The following is a 15,089-nucleotide window of genomic DNA, read 5'->3' on the forward strand; positions in this document are numbered from 1 at the left end:
GTCCAATTATTGTTTCTTACAGCCCACAGCTTTCTGATCTTCCTTCTCTAGCCCAGTGTTCCCTGGCTTGGAGGTATTTGATCACTCCTGTTTTAATAACAAATGTACTGGTAGCAAACCTTGCTGTTGTTAGGAAGTCTCTAATTAGGGGAATTTCTTAATTTAACTCGAATTGCTAAGAGGGAGGGTTAACAACGTCCCCACAAGATTTTGTTCCTTAGTGTATGCCAGAGGACTGAACGATCACTTAAGATATGACGTGAAGACAGACTGCTCCAATTAAAGTCTAAATATTTATTAAAAAGGGAAACAAACACACAGCAAGGGACACACACACACACACACACAATCAATGTTCAATGAAAGCAAAGGAGGGAAATTAGGGAGAGGGTGAGAGAGGCAAAACTATGGGAGATACTTCTGAAGGCTTCTCCGAGAATCCAGTGCAGATGTGGATGACGGAAGAGACATGGCCCCCGAAATCAGAGTCCAGTCTGGTGTGAACCAAGCTGTATTCTGAAAGTAGCACACTAGGTGGACAAGTCTACTAATATTTATAGGCAAAATCTAGTCTCTGGCGATGAGCTTAATGGTTTGGTCCAAGCCGAGACAAAGGATGTAAGGACCTGGGCTTCGTTAAGACGAGCCTAGTCAATGCACTTGGGTCTTGACACAATCGGGGAAGGCAAACAGATCAATGACAGTGGGTCATTGATCACTGGTCCATCAAGTGTGAGGCTGAAAACAGCATTGTGTTGGTTTTGGAGGTGATGGCTTTTTCCTTTAGCCATTTCCAAACTTCCTGTGGGGATTTTCTATTTATTATCTTCTAGGGCTCCTATCCCCCCCTTTGCAAGCTGTCTACCTGACCTCCTTGTTTTGGAGAAATGGTGGTGCCCCTAGGACGTCAGTTTGAGGTCAGAGTGAAGTCCACACACCTTCCAAAATTTAATAAATCTATATGTTCTAACACTGTGTAGTTGTACAAGTAGGCCCTAGGTATCTGCTGGTATACCAAAGCATATACACCAGGGGTAGGCAACCTGCAGCCCGCGGGCCGGATGCGGCCCAGCGAGGCCTTGGGACCGGGCCTAGCCCGGTCCTGCCGCTGATTGCCGCCGGGGCCTTTGGCGTCTCGCGCAAGGGGCATGGTGGGGCAATTGTCTATAGAAGCCTCAGAAACATGCATTTATCTTAACCTTTTTTAAAAAATCAGCAAATTTTTTCCTGTGTCCTCCATTTTTTATTTAAAAAGTGCCCTCCATTTGAAAATTTTGTCCTACATTTGTCCCGGTTTATTTATTTATTTAATTTTTAAAATTTATTTATTTATTTTTTGGCTTCGGCCCCCCAGTTGTCTGAGGGACAGCAACCCGGCCCCCAGCTCAAAAGGGTTGCCTACCCCTGATATACACCAAAATCCATAGATGTTCACATCTTAAGTGGCATAGTAAAATGGCATATGCAGTAATAAATATAAGCAAGATATAGACTTAGGAAATGCAAAAACTGTATGTGGACATATATGTTTGTGTGTTTATGAGTGAGCCAGTGTGGTGTAGTGTTGCCTGCTTCAGCCACTCTACTTTGTGGTCAGAGTGTTGGACTATGACTCTGCAGACTAGTGTTCAAATCCTCACTTGGAATCCCATTGGGTGACCTTGGGCTGCAAGTAACACACATTCAGGCTCCGAGGAAGATTATGGCAAACCCCCTCTGAAGAAATCTGAGAAAACCTCAAGATAGGGTTGCCGTAAGTCAGAAACAATTTGAACGCACACAATGACAATGCTTATTAAATTTCATAGAGAATAAATTAAGTATACAGGTTGAGTCTCCGGTATCTGGAAATCTGAAATCAGAAATATTCCAAAAACTAAAACTTTTCTCATGGGTAGCTAAGCCAGTGAGAGCTTTGTTTTCTGATGGTTCAATGTGCATAAGCATTGTTTCACACACAAAATTATTTAAAATATTGTATGAAATTACTGTCAGGCTATATACACGGTATATATGAAACATAAATGAATTCTGTGTTTAGACTTGAGTCCTATTTTAAAGATATCTCAGTATGTACAGATATCAAATACAGATATTCCAAATTCCAAAACACTTCAGCCCTATGCATTTCAGGTAAGGGACCTCGGCCTGTATCATGAATTAAATAAAACTGGAGACATATAAAATACAGTCAGCCCTTCTTATACACGGATGTTTTATACACAGATTCAAGCATCCACAGTTTGAAAATGTTCAAAAAAAGTATAAATTTCAAATATCAAAACTTGATTTTCCATTATTTATAAGGGACACTATTTTGCTATGTCATATTTAACTGGATTTGAGCATCAATGGATTTTGTTATTCACGGGGGATCTTGGAACCAAACCCCAGCGTATAAGAAAGGTCTACTTTGGTACTCTGTATACTTACAGCACTTTGAAAATCAACCTTTAAGGATTTTTTTAAAAAGTGTGTCGCCAAAGATTATTTCTGGAAATCAATAGTTCTCAGAGTAAGAGATAAAACTTTATATTTCTGCAGGTTTTTTTCTCCCTCTGTTTATTAGAGTCATTTTAATCATAACAACTTGGAAGCAGAGAATGAGTTTAAGTACTGTGTAGAGACCTGCACTCTAAACTAAAGGGATAAAACCCCAATTGACATCTGACTATGTTGGGTAGTATACCAAGCTTTAATATCTCCATGTTAACAAAATTACAGTATTCTGGGATGAAAGTTTCTCCCGCACCCAAAAATGCTGTTCCTTAAAACCATTATTATGTTCTATAAAACCACCAAAGGAGCAGCTGTTTTCCCCTGACTCTTTACATGCAGTAATTACCTCTAATTATTAATAGCATGTCTTTTGAATATTTTAAAAACATGCCCCCTGTTTTTAGTTTTGCCTGCATTAAGGGGAAAAAGCACCCTTTTGCAGCAAGATTATTTCCCCCTTTAAACTGATACCATACTGCAAGTGGTAGCAAAGGAATAGGAACATCTCCATCATCAGCTGTATTTTTAATATAATGAATTAAAATTGGAATCACAAGATGACCTATGTAGAAATGACTTGAGATCAAATTAAAAGTGGAATTTCTTTTAGTAAATAGTGACAAATTACGTTGTGGAGGGAGGTTGCTTTTGTGGCTGAAAATGTGTATACAAAATGCATCTTGTGCAAGATAAAAGGTATACTGTACTAAAAACTCAAAACAGCATAATTTTGCTGCAGTGTTCTAATAATTGAGGTATTTGATACATTTTAACTCTTTACACATAATAGTTTTTTATTTTTCCTATTTAAGGTTTGTATCATTTTTCCCCACTGTCTTACAATTGGATAGCATAGTTTATGTATTAATTTCATACTTGCTTATTTGATAGATTAGATGTATGAAGTCAATTGCAAACATTTACATGGTAGGAACAACTAAAGGCTATTACTTTGTACACTGGAAACCAGCTTTCTTGGGGATGAAGCAGGATGCAGCTTTAAAACTTGATAGTGATTTTTGTTTTGCCTTCTAAAGCATAAAGTTGACAGAAATTAATAACTTTCTCTGAAGAGGCATTGAAATAGAAGATACTTTTGAGTTTCAGGTCAACGCAAAGAAAACGAACAGTGATCTTCTGGAAGCCTGCCAGCTTTTTAGGCAAGAATAGGAGGAGGGGCTTTGTGAAATGCAGCGTGACCTTTAAGGCATATTGAGTGAGTGATTTCTTTTGGTATTTCCTTTGTCTGTGTGTCACTTGAAATTATTATGGCTTATGTGGCTCGGTCGTACTTGTTTTCTTCCTTTTTTATTTGAAAAGGGTACATAATTATCAGAATTAATGTTTTTTCCTAAGCATGCATTTGTGCAGAATGCATGTACTTTACTGAGCAACCACAGACAGCTGGGGGATGTAGCTCAGTGGTAGAGCGCGCGCTTCGCATGTGTGAGGTCCCGGGTTCAATCCCCGGCATCTCCAGAGCATTTTTCCAAGACCGTCTTTTCAGATTTTTGGTTGTGTTGTGCTAATAGTATGTAGGAAGCACTTACAATTTTGTCTGCATGGTTGCTGGATTTCTGGATTTTCAAAATTGTTCAAAGCACATTTTTAGACAAACTCTTATGTTTTGGTTTATCATCATTTTAGGCAACATTATTTTTAGAATATAAATTTAATTAAAACACATACATTAATGTTAATTACAGTGTTTCCCGCCACTAGGCCAAAATATAATGGGAAAAAATCTGTTGCATTGGCCGGGAATCGAACCCGGGCCTCCCGCGTGGCAGGCGAGAATTCTACCACTGAACCACCAATGCAGACATATGAAACTGCCTCCCCAAAAAAGTTTTTGTAATACATTGAGTGGATACTTGCCCACAAAGGCAAAATTATCTGGTAATGAGTGAAGAATTCAGTTGAAGCCAGACTACATTCCTCACATATGCTGCTAAAACCAAACGTAATTTAGTCAGTCATGGATAGGGTTGCCATAAATGAGGACCTCCAAACTGGGGGAAATGTAGGACAAAATTCTGAAAAGTAGGACACTAAAAAAAGTGTCCTACATTTCAGAATTAAATCACTGGCGGCCCAGCACCCTCCTTCCCGGCCTATCCGGATGCCTCGGTCTCCTCAGAGGCCAGGAAGGAAGGCGCGGGGCCGCCGGCGATCGCCGGGGCCTGTCCTCCTTCTTGGCCTCCACAGAGGCCCGGAATGAAGGTGCGGGGGCGCTGGCAATCCCGGGGCCTCCCTCCTCCCTCCTGCTTGGCTCCGGAGGCCAGGAGGGGGGGAGGCTGCAGGGAGGCGGGGAGGGAGGTTGGCGCGGTGCGCGCAGGAGGCTGCCTCCCCTTTGCCTCCTCCACCCCAGGCCTTGTTGCCCTTCTCTTCCTCTGCGCGGCCATGCGCAGTGGAGGAAGGAGGCCAGCGAGGCCCTGCGGGTTGCGGAGCAGCAACCCTGCTGAACCGGGTTTTTCCCGGTTTTTGGCCGCACCTGTGACGTGGTGGCAGGTGCTGTCAAAACTTGGAAAAAACCTGGTTGCAGCCGGGTTATGGCAACCCTAGTCCTGGATGACATTTCGCCTTGACTTTAAACTATCTGCATCCAGACCTATTGTCTGAGTTATTTATTGTGCATAAAATTTGTGGTCTAGAGCCTGCTTTACAATGATGAACCCCAATTGTAGTGAGTAGCAAATTGTAGTAAGCTTCACAATTGGCAGGAAGTCACTGCACTGTTGCCAATTCCAACAGTGGCCCTGACTTTGAGAGCGGGCTACAGAGCAAACAATCATTGGAGTCACACTAACAGTTTTCAGCCAATCAGAGATGTCATCCCCCCCCAAAGAAAAGCTCAGCGGCCACCCCCTCCCTCAGGAAAACTCAGCCAGGGCAGAGGCAGGGAGCAGTGCTGCTGCTGCTGCTTGGCTCGCTTGTGTTGTGGCTCTGGGTGCGCCTGTTGCTGCGAGGAGGAGTGAAGGAAGCTTGGCTTGGCTTGGTTGCTGTGCCTGTGGCTGGCTTCCCAATTGCCTGCCTGCCTTACCCTCTCTCTGTCGGATTGTCTGGCTATTCTTCAGACTTCAAGGTACACACCACAACACACACACACATACACACACCACACATCATGTCACAACAAACTACAATTCCCAGGATTCCCTGGTTTGACAAGGGAATTGCCTCCGGTCCAGATCACAGCCCCAGAGAAAGAGTCTACACTATATCAAGTGTTGCCAATTTAAGTCCACTTCTTCAGCTGCATTTGGATTTAATAATGTAATAATAACGTGATGATGATAGAGATCTTGTAGCACCTTTGAGACTCACTGAAAGAAAGTTGGCAGCATGGCTTTCCTGGACTTATGCTTCCTCAGATGCGTGGAATTGTAGTTTATTGTGGCACCAGAGCTCTTTCTCACAAACTACAATTCCCGGATTCCATAGCACTGAGCCAGGGCAGTTAAAGGGGTGTCAAATTGGATTATTTCTGCAGTGTGGTTGCAGCCTACCACGTTTCTATTTGGCACAAAGCTTCCTGGACCCCTTCATGCCAAAAGGAATATCTTTAAAGTATAAAAGGACTGAAAGATCTTTGGTGGTTCAATGGTAATTTGAGAGTTGAAATAAGTTCAATTATTTTTTTATTTAATTAAGGTTACGTTTATTTGCAAAGATCCACTATATTACATACGAGAACTTTCTGGGAATTTGACTGAATATCTGGGTAATATTGGGGAGGGATTCCGGGATTTTGTAAAACATGCCGGGAATATCTTCGGGTTGTTGGCAACACTGGAGGTCAGGCAAAGCTGCGTTTTATTATCCTACTTGTTCCACTTGTACACAGAAAAACATATGAAGAGCAGATTTAGACTTGGAAAAAGGAGAAGTTAAGATACTATGACACTACAGTGCGTCCTCGCCTTATGCGGGGATCCGTTCCGGATGCCGCCGCGTAAGGCGAATTCCACCTATCTCGAGCCCCATTGGAAACAATGGGGCTTGTGTGCAATGGGCACGTGCGCCCTTCAATTGGTGAGGGGCTACATCCCTGGTGAGTCTATATAATGTTATATATGGCTAATCTTTTAAATTATGGCTCCTCACAAGTGTTTCTATATTTTTGAGGTTTAGTTCTTGTATCCAAAATGTTCTCTATGAGAGCATTTTTATTATGCATGTTGTAATTTTTCCTGGATGGCATACTTATTTCTAGCAAATGTAAAAGAACTAATTCAAGTTATGAACAGCGTATAAATAGTGTTTTCTAGATGTGGTTTTGATTTTGTACTACTTTCTCTGCTTTGGATTAATTTTAGTCAAAGTTGACTCAAGTACAGATCACAACACCACACAATACTTTCCCCCCTGAAGGGAGTCTTAAAAAATAGACAAGGTTGTATATTGCATTACCGTAATAACAACTTTTTAATTGAGACTAACATTCTTGAGCCATTTCTGCATATATCATTATTTTCTTTACGGTCTAACACTACACTGAAAATTGTCCTATGAAGATTTAGAAATGCATCCTGAATTTAGAATAATTATTTTTTCATCTCCTCCCAAACTAGAGGAAAAGATAAGATGTATGGTGTCACCTAAGTAGATTTTAAGTGACTACTTGCCACCTTCGCGTTGATAGCTTCCAAACAGTGTCATAACTGCCATTGCCTTCGATTCATTAAACCTGTCTTATGGTTTCTTTGGTTCCAGAAATAAAATTCTGCTGTTAAACACTGTGTTTAACAGCAGAATTTTATTTCGGAACCGAACCAAGAAGTAACATTATGACTTGTGTAGAAGACTAATCCTAGATGCAAGTACAGGTAGCAGTGCACACACCTTAGGTTTGTGGGCTTATGTGAGACTTGGGATTGTTCTGACCAAATCCACGACAAACTTCAGGTAAATCAGAAAGTTTATTGAAAAAGATAAGGTAGAAACATTCCTGGTCACGTCTTTGAGAATCTGAGGCACACAAAGGGAAGCCTTAATTTAAAATGACCTGTGCCCCCCATCCTTTTTCCTTCCCTCTCAGATGTCCTCCCCAAATCACCCCCCCCCTCTCAGCGGAGGCTTGGTCCCTACATCAAAGCAACCCAATGTGAGCAATCTTTGGTCTCCGGACATCCTCTGTTTGGGAAAGCTATTGATGCGTTTTGATTATGTTTCTGTGGAACCTCTCTCAGTGTAAATCTTCTCCGGGTGTGAAAGATTCTTTGTCTGTTAGCCTATGTTTTGCTTACGTGACACATTCGCTTACAAATCAGGCCACCGATGGGCATTTCCCACAATGCTTATTCATTTGGCCCTACAGTACATTCTTTTTTTAATCCATATATATATTGCTAGACACTGTAGATCTTATTTATATATAGATATATATATATATATTGTGGGCAAATATATAATAATAATTATTCACTACTAAATATGTCAGCAGCTTTAACTGTCTGCCTTCAAACATTCCAACACGTCAACACAAGGTGAAGGTTGTATGTACCTATCATCAATGTGCATGTAACTAATTACTAACTTGATGACTTAATCTAAAACTCTTTATATCATCATGACAGAACCCGAATGAATAAATGAATGAGGGGTTCTGCACTTTACTCCCATTCACTCAAACCCAAACATTTTTTTCATTCAGTGATGTCACATCCCGCCCCTCTCACACACAGCCCCTTTCAAGCTGTTCTCATGAACTGGCCTTGGTGAATATCATTACCACCATCTCTCTTGCCCCCCCTCCCCCAAATATCTGCTCATTACCTGGCCAGCCAATTATTTTTCTTTGCACAAACACTACAAATCCCATTGGCTTCACCACCAAATCCCTCTTACAGGTTTATAACAATAATAAACTGCCTTCGGGTTGCAATTTACATTCAGCAGTATAAACACAATCAATCTTTTCTCCAATAAAAAAGAACAGCAATTAGCAACCATTTTTATGGCAGGATCTGCCAGATTCCTGGCATATGTCCTTCTTCAAACAGGCTTTCCTCTTTGACCAAGGGTTTTCAGGTTATGCAGCATGAAAGCTTTGAACAAAAGAGGAGCTTGTACATGTTTGAAATAACCCATTCACTTTCACTTTAGAAAAACGTTTCCTTCAAGAAAGAAATATTGGATTTATTGTAAAATCTAGAATCCAGTGTCTAAACACTTCAAAAGTTTTTCACTCTCAATCATAATGGGGAAGGGGGGTTGTGGGGGTGGAATTGGTTGTTTGTTGCCAACCGAGGCGCCATGTGCTCTTGTACCACTCTGTTAACAATCGGCTGCTGTAGCCTTTTAGATTAGCTGAAATGTTGAACAGTGTTCAAGTCTGCCCCAGTTAAAGCATATTAAAATATCCTAACAAGAAACATGTACCCATGACCGACTCAGTTGGCACATTAGTTTTAATAGTCCAAATGCACTGTCAGCCACTACAAAAACTGTGCATTCAGGTTCAAGGCTGATTCCAGGAGTCACTCAAACTACAAACCTTGTCTTCAAGGGTAGGTAACCCATGCAGCACAGGTTTGTTATTTCCTTATTTACACTTCATGGACCGGGAGCATCTCTCTTGGATTAAACTTCATTTACTCTCTTCCAGTACTTCTGTTCAACACGCACTGTTGTCGTTTTTCATACTGGGTATCATGTAGGACACATAGCATTAGTGATTAAGAAGATGCCAATTTTGTCATCATAAGATCGGAAGGTTAGCAGTTTGATTCCAAGCACAGCATGATGGAATGCTTCCTGTCATAGTCCCAGCTTCTGTCAACATAACAGTTCAAAAGCATGCAATGCAAATAAACAGCTACCACTTCTCAGGGGGAAGGTTATAACATTCTGTGCAGTCGTGTTGGCCACATGACCATCGGAGTCATCTTCAGACCATGACTTAGTAATCGAGATGAGCTCCATCCCTACAGTTGCTTATGACTAACTGCATGTTAAAGGGAAACCTTTCCTTTTCTTTAATATTTTATTTTTCGAGTTTGAGTGTTGAACTAGGATACTGGCAGGGGTCCCCAGGTGAGGGATAAGTGGGGTGACCTTGGGCAGTCACACGTTCTTCAGAGGAAGACAAATTCTACCAAGAAATCCTCCTCGGGTTATTAGTTGGAATCGACTGATAGCACACAACAAAAAAAATTATTTTAAGATATTTGCTTGATGAAGAGGTCCGATGAAGTTTCAAAGCTTGCATGATGCATTTGGGTTGGTCAAATAAAACTTTTTATTTATTTTTTTGGTAGATTTTGTTGTATCTATGCTGTCTGCTCTCACAAAGGTTTCCATTCTTTGCCTTTGGTATTAAATAACCATTCCAACAGCAGTATTATGTTTTTCAATGATCCACTGTGTATGAGTTGTGTGCCTTCAAACAAGTACAAAGTGCAAATCAGTGCCACTTTGCAATGTATATATGATTTGCCATGATTTTACTCTATGAAGGACTGTCCAAGCTCTGGTTGTCCACTACTAGTAAGAGCTTATTCATTTCATTGTTTTTGCTGTCTGATAGTTAAGGTTTCCAATCAGAGGGCTGTTGTTCCTTAAAATCAAATACAGCCTGCTGCTAGGGCCCTGGTGCTGCAGTGTGTAGTGGAAATCCATGGCGACTCAGAGACCAGCAGTATGAAGGGGGTCTACACAGATGGAGGTACTGATCCTCACCTGGGATCCTGCCACCATCATGCAAACAGGTTTGGGTGCATCCTAGTGGCATTCAGCATGTTGTCCAGATAGCCAGCTCTTGGGTGTTGGAGGGAATGTGGATGGCTGCTTCCATGTCATGTCTGGCTGCTTGCTCCAATGTAGCTGGCCTGGTTGGCCCCTGCAATGGAGCTGCCACTGGAACCCCCTCCCCCCCCACCACCACCCTTGAATGGCCACCAAGACCAGAGGAAATCCTGCTGTTGCCCTGTGGGCAACCGGTGGCAGCAACACATAGTGGGGGGGTAAGCCTGTCAGGGTGGTGTAAAGAGCTAACTACACTGCCTCCCGCCCTGAACCTACTTTTGGAACCAACTAAAGCTGCTATGATGCATTCAAGACTTTTTCACAGAAAAATCTCTCAGATAGAGTTGATCTAGATGCAAGCATTAAAACAAAACTGTAGAATCATAAATCATAGAGTTGGAGAGACCGCAAGGGCCATCCAGTCCAACCCCTGCCATGCAGGAAATCCAGATCAAGCATCGTCGACAGATGGCCATCCAGCCTCTGTTGAAGACCTCCAAGGAGGAGACTCACTACTCTCCGAGGAAGTGTGTTTCACTGTCGAACAGCCTACTGTCAGGAAAAGCCTCCTAATGTTGTGAGGTGGAATCTCTCTTTCCTGCGCTTGCATCCATTGCTCCGGTCCTAGTCTGGAGAGCAGCAGAAAAACAGCTTGTCCCTCCCAATATGACATCCCTTCAAATATTAAACGGGCTATCAACACCTTTAACCTTCTTTTCTCAGCTCTAAACATCCCCAGCTCCCTGAGTCGTTTCATAGGGCAAGGTTTCCAGACCTTTCACCTTTAGTCGCCCTCCTTTGGACACGCTCCAGTTTCTCAATGTCCTTTTGAATTGTGGCGCCCAGAACTTGGACACAATATTCCAGGTGGGGCCTGACCAGAGCAGAATATAGTGGCACTATTACTTCCCTGGATCTAGATACGATACTTCTATTGGTGCAGCCTAAAATCGCATTGGCCTTGTTAGCTGCCGCATCACACTGTTGACTCATGTTCAACTTGTGGTCTACTTGACTCCTAGATCCCTTTCACATGTTGTCTCCTTAAGCCAGGTGTCTCCCATCCTATATCTGTGCATTTCATTTTTTCGCCCTAAGTGCAGTACCTTACATTTCTCCCTGTTGAAGTTCCATTCTGTTTCGGCTGGCCCAGCTTTCTAGTCTATTCAGGTCTTTGAATTTTGATCCTGTCCTCTGGAGTATTAGCTATTCCTCCTACTTTAGTGTCATCTGCGCAAATTTGATAAGTATGCCCCCATTTTTTCCTCCAAGTCATTGATAAAGATGTTGAACAGTACTGGGCCAAGGACAGAGCCCTGTGGGACTCCACGGTTACTTCTCTCCCAGGATGAAAGGTGCCATTGCTGAGCACCCTTGGGTTCGGCCGGTCAACCAATTACAAATCCACTTAACAGTTGCCTTGTCCAGCCCACATTTTACAAGCTTGTTTGTGAGAATGTCATGGGGAACCCTGTCAAAGGCCTTACTGAAATCAAGATATACTATATCCACAGCATTCCCTTCATCTACCAAGCTGGTAATTTTATCAAAGAAAGAGATTAGGTTTGTCTGCATGACTGTTTCTCTGAAACCCATGTTGACTTTTTGTGATTATGGCATTGCCTTCTAGATGTTATAGACTCTCTGTTTAATGATCTGCTCCAGAATCTTTCCTCGTACTGATGTCAGACTAACTGGAAATATTGTTGGGATCCTCTTTTTTCCCCTTTTTGAAGATGGGGACAACTTTGCCCTCCTCCAGTCTGCTGGGACTTTTCCTGTTCTCCAGGTTTTCAAAGATTATTGCCAATGGCTCCGATATTACATTGGCCAGTTCTTTTAATACCCTTGGATGTAGCTCATCTGGTCCTGGAGACTTAAATTCATTTAGGTTAAATAGGTATTCCTGTACTATCTCTTTACTTATTTTGTGCTGAATTTCCCCTATTCTTCCCTCTGCTCCATTATCCTCAGGTTGAGCACCCTTTGCCTTTTCTGAGAAGACTGAGGCAAGAAAGGTTGAGTAATTCTGCCTTTTCTCTTTCTTCTGTTAGCATTTTGCCATCTTCTCCACGCAGTGGCCCCTACCGTTTCTTCTTCTTCCTTTTGCTGCGGACTATCAAAAAGCCCTTTGCTAGCTATTTGTTTGATTCGTCTTTGGTGATTTCCCCATTTTTCCATTTCTTATACATGTTCCGTTTAAAATTTATGAGCTGAGCTGAAAGTTCCTTTGTCATCCATCCTGGGTTCTTGCGACCTCCCATTTTTTCTTTCTCACTGGAACTGTTTTATAATTTGTGCCTTCAGTATCTCCCTTTTGAGAAACTCCCATCCATCTTGAACTCCCTTCTCTTTTAGTATCCTGACCATGGGATCGCCCCAGTATTTCTCTAAGTTTACTGAAATCTGCTCTCCTGAAGTCTAGAATGCGTGTCTGACTATGCCTGGCTTCTCCTTCTCCACTGTATAACAAACTCTAGGAGAACATGGTCACTTCCACCTAAGGATCCCACCACTTGCACTTCATTAACCAAGTCATCCTTGTTGGTTAGGATCAGATCTAAAATAGTATCCGTGTTGCCTCTTCCACCTTTTGGACCATGAAATTGTCTCCAGGCAATGTGAGGAATTTACTAGACCTTGAGGTTTTGCTGAGTTGACTTCCAACAAATTATCGGTAGTTGAAGTCACCCATCACTACTACATCTCTCCTTTCTGAGTGGTGGTCATCTGTTCTAGAAAGGCATCATCCAATTCCTCCGTCTGACTGGGGGTCTGTAGTAGACTCCCCACCATAACTGTAAGAGAGGTGTCCAGTGACTCCGTGGACTATGTTAAACTGGATCATTTTGAGTTTGTGAATACTGATGAAGTGGACAAGCTTCTTGGAAGTGTAAGGAGGATGTGCCCTCTCGATCCCTGCCCGTCATCCTTGACTGCCCAAGAGGGTGATGCATGAAGACACTACTACTATCTATAGTTAATGCATCCTTTAAGGAGGGTAAATTTCCAGACCAACTAAAACAAGCAGTGATCAAACCGCTTTTGAAAAAAACCCTCCCTGGTAAGAAATAATTACAGATCGTCTCCTTATTACCTTTTTGGCAAGGTGATCGAGAGGCAGTGCCTTCCAACTCCAGTTGTCTTGAGAAGGCCGATTATCTAGGCCCATTTCAAACTGGCTTCAGGGTGGGATACAGAGTGAGACGGCCATGGTCGCTTTAGTCGATGATCCATCTAGGTATCGAGAGGGGAAGTTGACCTTGTTTGTGTTCTTGGGCATCTCAGCGCTTCGATACCATTGACCATGGTATCCTTCTGGAACACCTGAGAGAGTTGGGAATTGGGGGCACTGTACTCCAGTGGCTCCATTCCTACCTCTCAGCAGATTCCAGATGGAGATGCTGAGGAACAGCTGCTCTTCAAAAGAGAGGCTGACATTGGCATTCCTCAGGGTGCCATTCTATCCCCATGCTCTTTAACATTTACATGAAGCTGCTGGGAGAGATCAACCAGAGACATGGGGTGCGGTGTTATCAGTACACTGATGAAACCCAAATCTATTTCTCTATGGTCCAACTGTTGCAGTGACTAAAAATGGCCTCTCTCCTCTGCCTAACTGCCTTGAGTCAATATGGGCTGGATGAGGGATAACAAACAAGTTGATCCAGAGAAAACTGATAGGTACCCCTAGTCCAGGGACGGAGTTTGTTCCAACCAGTCCTGGACGGGGTTCACAAATTCCCCCTAAGGACAAAAATTCGCAGTTTGAGAGTACTCCTGAATTTGTTGCTACAATTATCATCTCAAGTGGATGCGACAACCAGGAGTGTTTGGTGCCAACTTCGGTTGATACGCCAACTGCGTCCCTACCTGGACAAAAGGGACCTGGAAGCAGTGTACTTGTGCTGGTAACCTCTCGTCTTGATTTCTGTAATGTGCTCTACAAGGGGCTACTCTTGAACCAGTTCGGAAGCTTCAATTGGTTCAAAATGCGGCTGCAAGATTGGTCACCGGTTCACCACGTTTGACCACATAACACCTGTTCTAAAAATCTCTTCACTGGCTGCCGATCCGCTTCCGGCACAACACAAGATGTTGGTTATCACCTTTAAAGCCCTACATGGTTGGGCCAGAGTTACTTGCAGGAACGCCTCTCCCTACACAATCCACTCCGCACTCTTAGAATAACTGGGAAGAATGTGTTAGAATATGTCCCAACTAAGCTTAGATTGACTTCTCAGAGAGCTTTTACAGTGGGTCGCTCCAAAATTATGGAACGATCTCCCAGAAGAGATCTGTCTTATTACCTCCTTGGATTAGTTCAAGAAGGAACTTATGAGCAGATCCCTTCCGCAAGCTTATCCACTTGATCTTTTGTAATACCATTACACCACTGGACAAATTATTGCATTACCACTCAACAGCGGACTCAGTGTTATATTAACTGCATTATTTGATTGATGTATTTTAAATGTATTTTATATTGATGTATGTGTTTTAACTGATTGTAATCCCGCCTCGATCCATCTGGGGAGAGGTGGGAAAATACAAATAAACTAATTATTATTATTATCATTAAGGCAAGGCTGGTCTGGGGTGATGGTGATATGAGATGCCATGACCAAAGACCCCCCCCTCCAACCACTACTCTTGCCTAGGCATTGCCTGTCTCAGGCCAGCCTCACCTCCCATTTAATAAATATATAAAATAATAAAACCTTTATTTATATCCTGCTTTTGTTAAAACATCAAAAGCAGCGTACAACATTAAAATGATCAGCAAGATATACAATCTCCCCTCAAAGGATTAAAAAGTTCTAACAAAAAATTACAAACAA

At 42.4% G+C, this 15,089-nt stretch overlaps 1 protein-coding gene and 2 non-coding genes across 5 annotated transcripts in view; 2 read left to right on the forward strand and 1 right to left on the reverse strand.

Moving 5' to 3' along the window:
- Positions 1 to 15,089, forward strand: part of PIGA (phosphatidylinositol glycan anchor biosynthesis class A) — a 579,723-nt gene that overhangs the window by 494,702 nt on the left and 69,932 nt on the right. The gene's annotated exons all lie outside the window — the stretch shown is intronic.
- On the forward strand, positions 3,907 to 3,978 carry TRNAA-CGC. Its single transcript has one exon. It is a non-coding gene; the product is annotated as a tRNA-Ala (tRNA).
- On the reverse strand, positions 4,249 to 4,319 carry TRNAG-GCC. The gene has a single exon. It is a non-coding gene; the product is annotated as a tRNA-Gly (tRNA).

The sequence above is a fragment of the Sceloporus undulatus genome, chromosome 6 (assembly GCF_019175285.1).
Source record: "Sceloporus undulatus isolate JIND9_A2432 ecotype Alabama chromosome 6, SceUnd_v1.1, whole genome shotgun sequence".
Classification (NCBI taxonomy): domain Eukaryota; kingdom Metazoa; phylum Chordata; class Lepidosauria; order Squamata; family Phrynosomatidae; genus Sceloporus; species Sceloporus undulatus.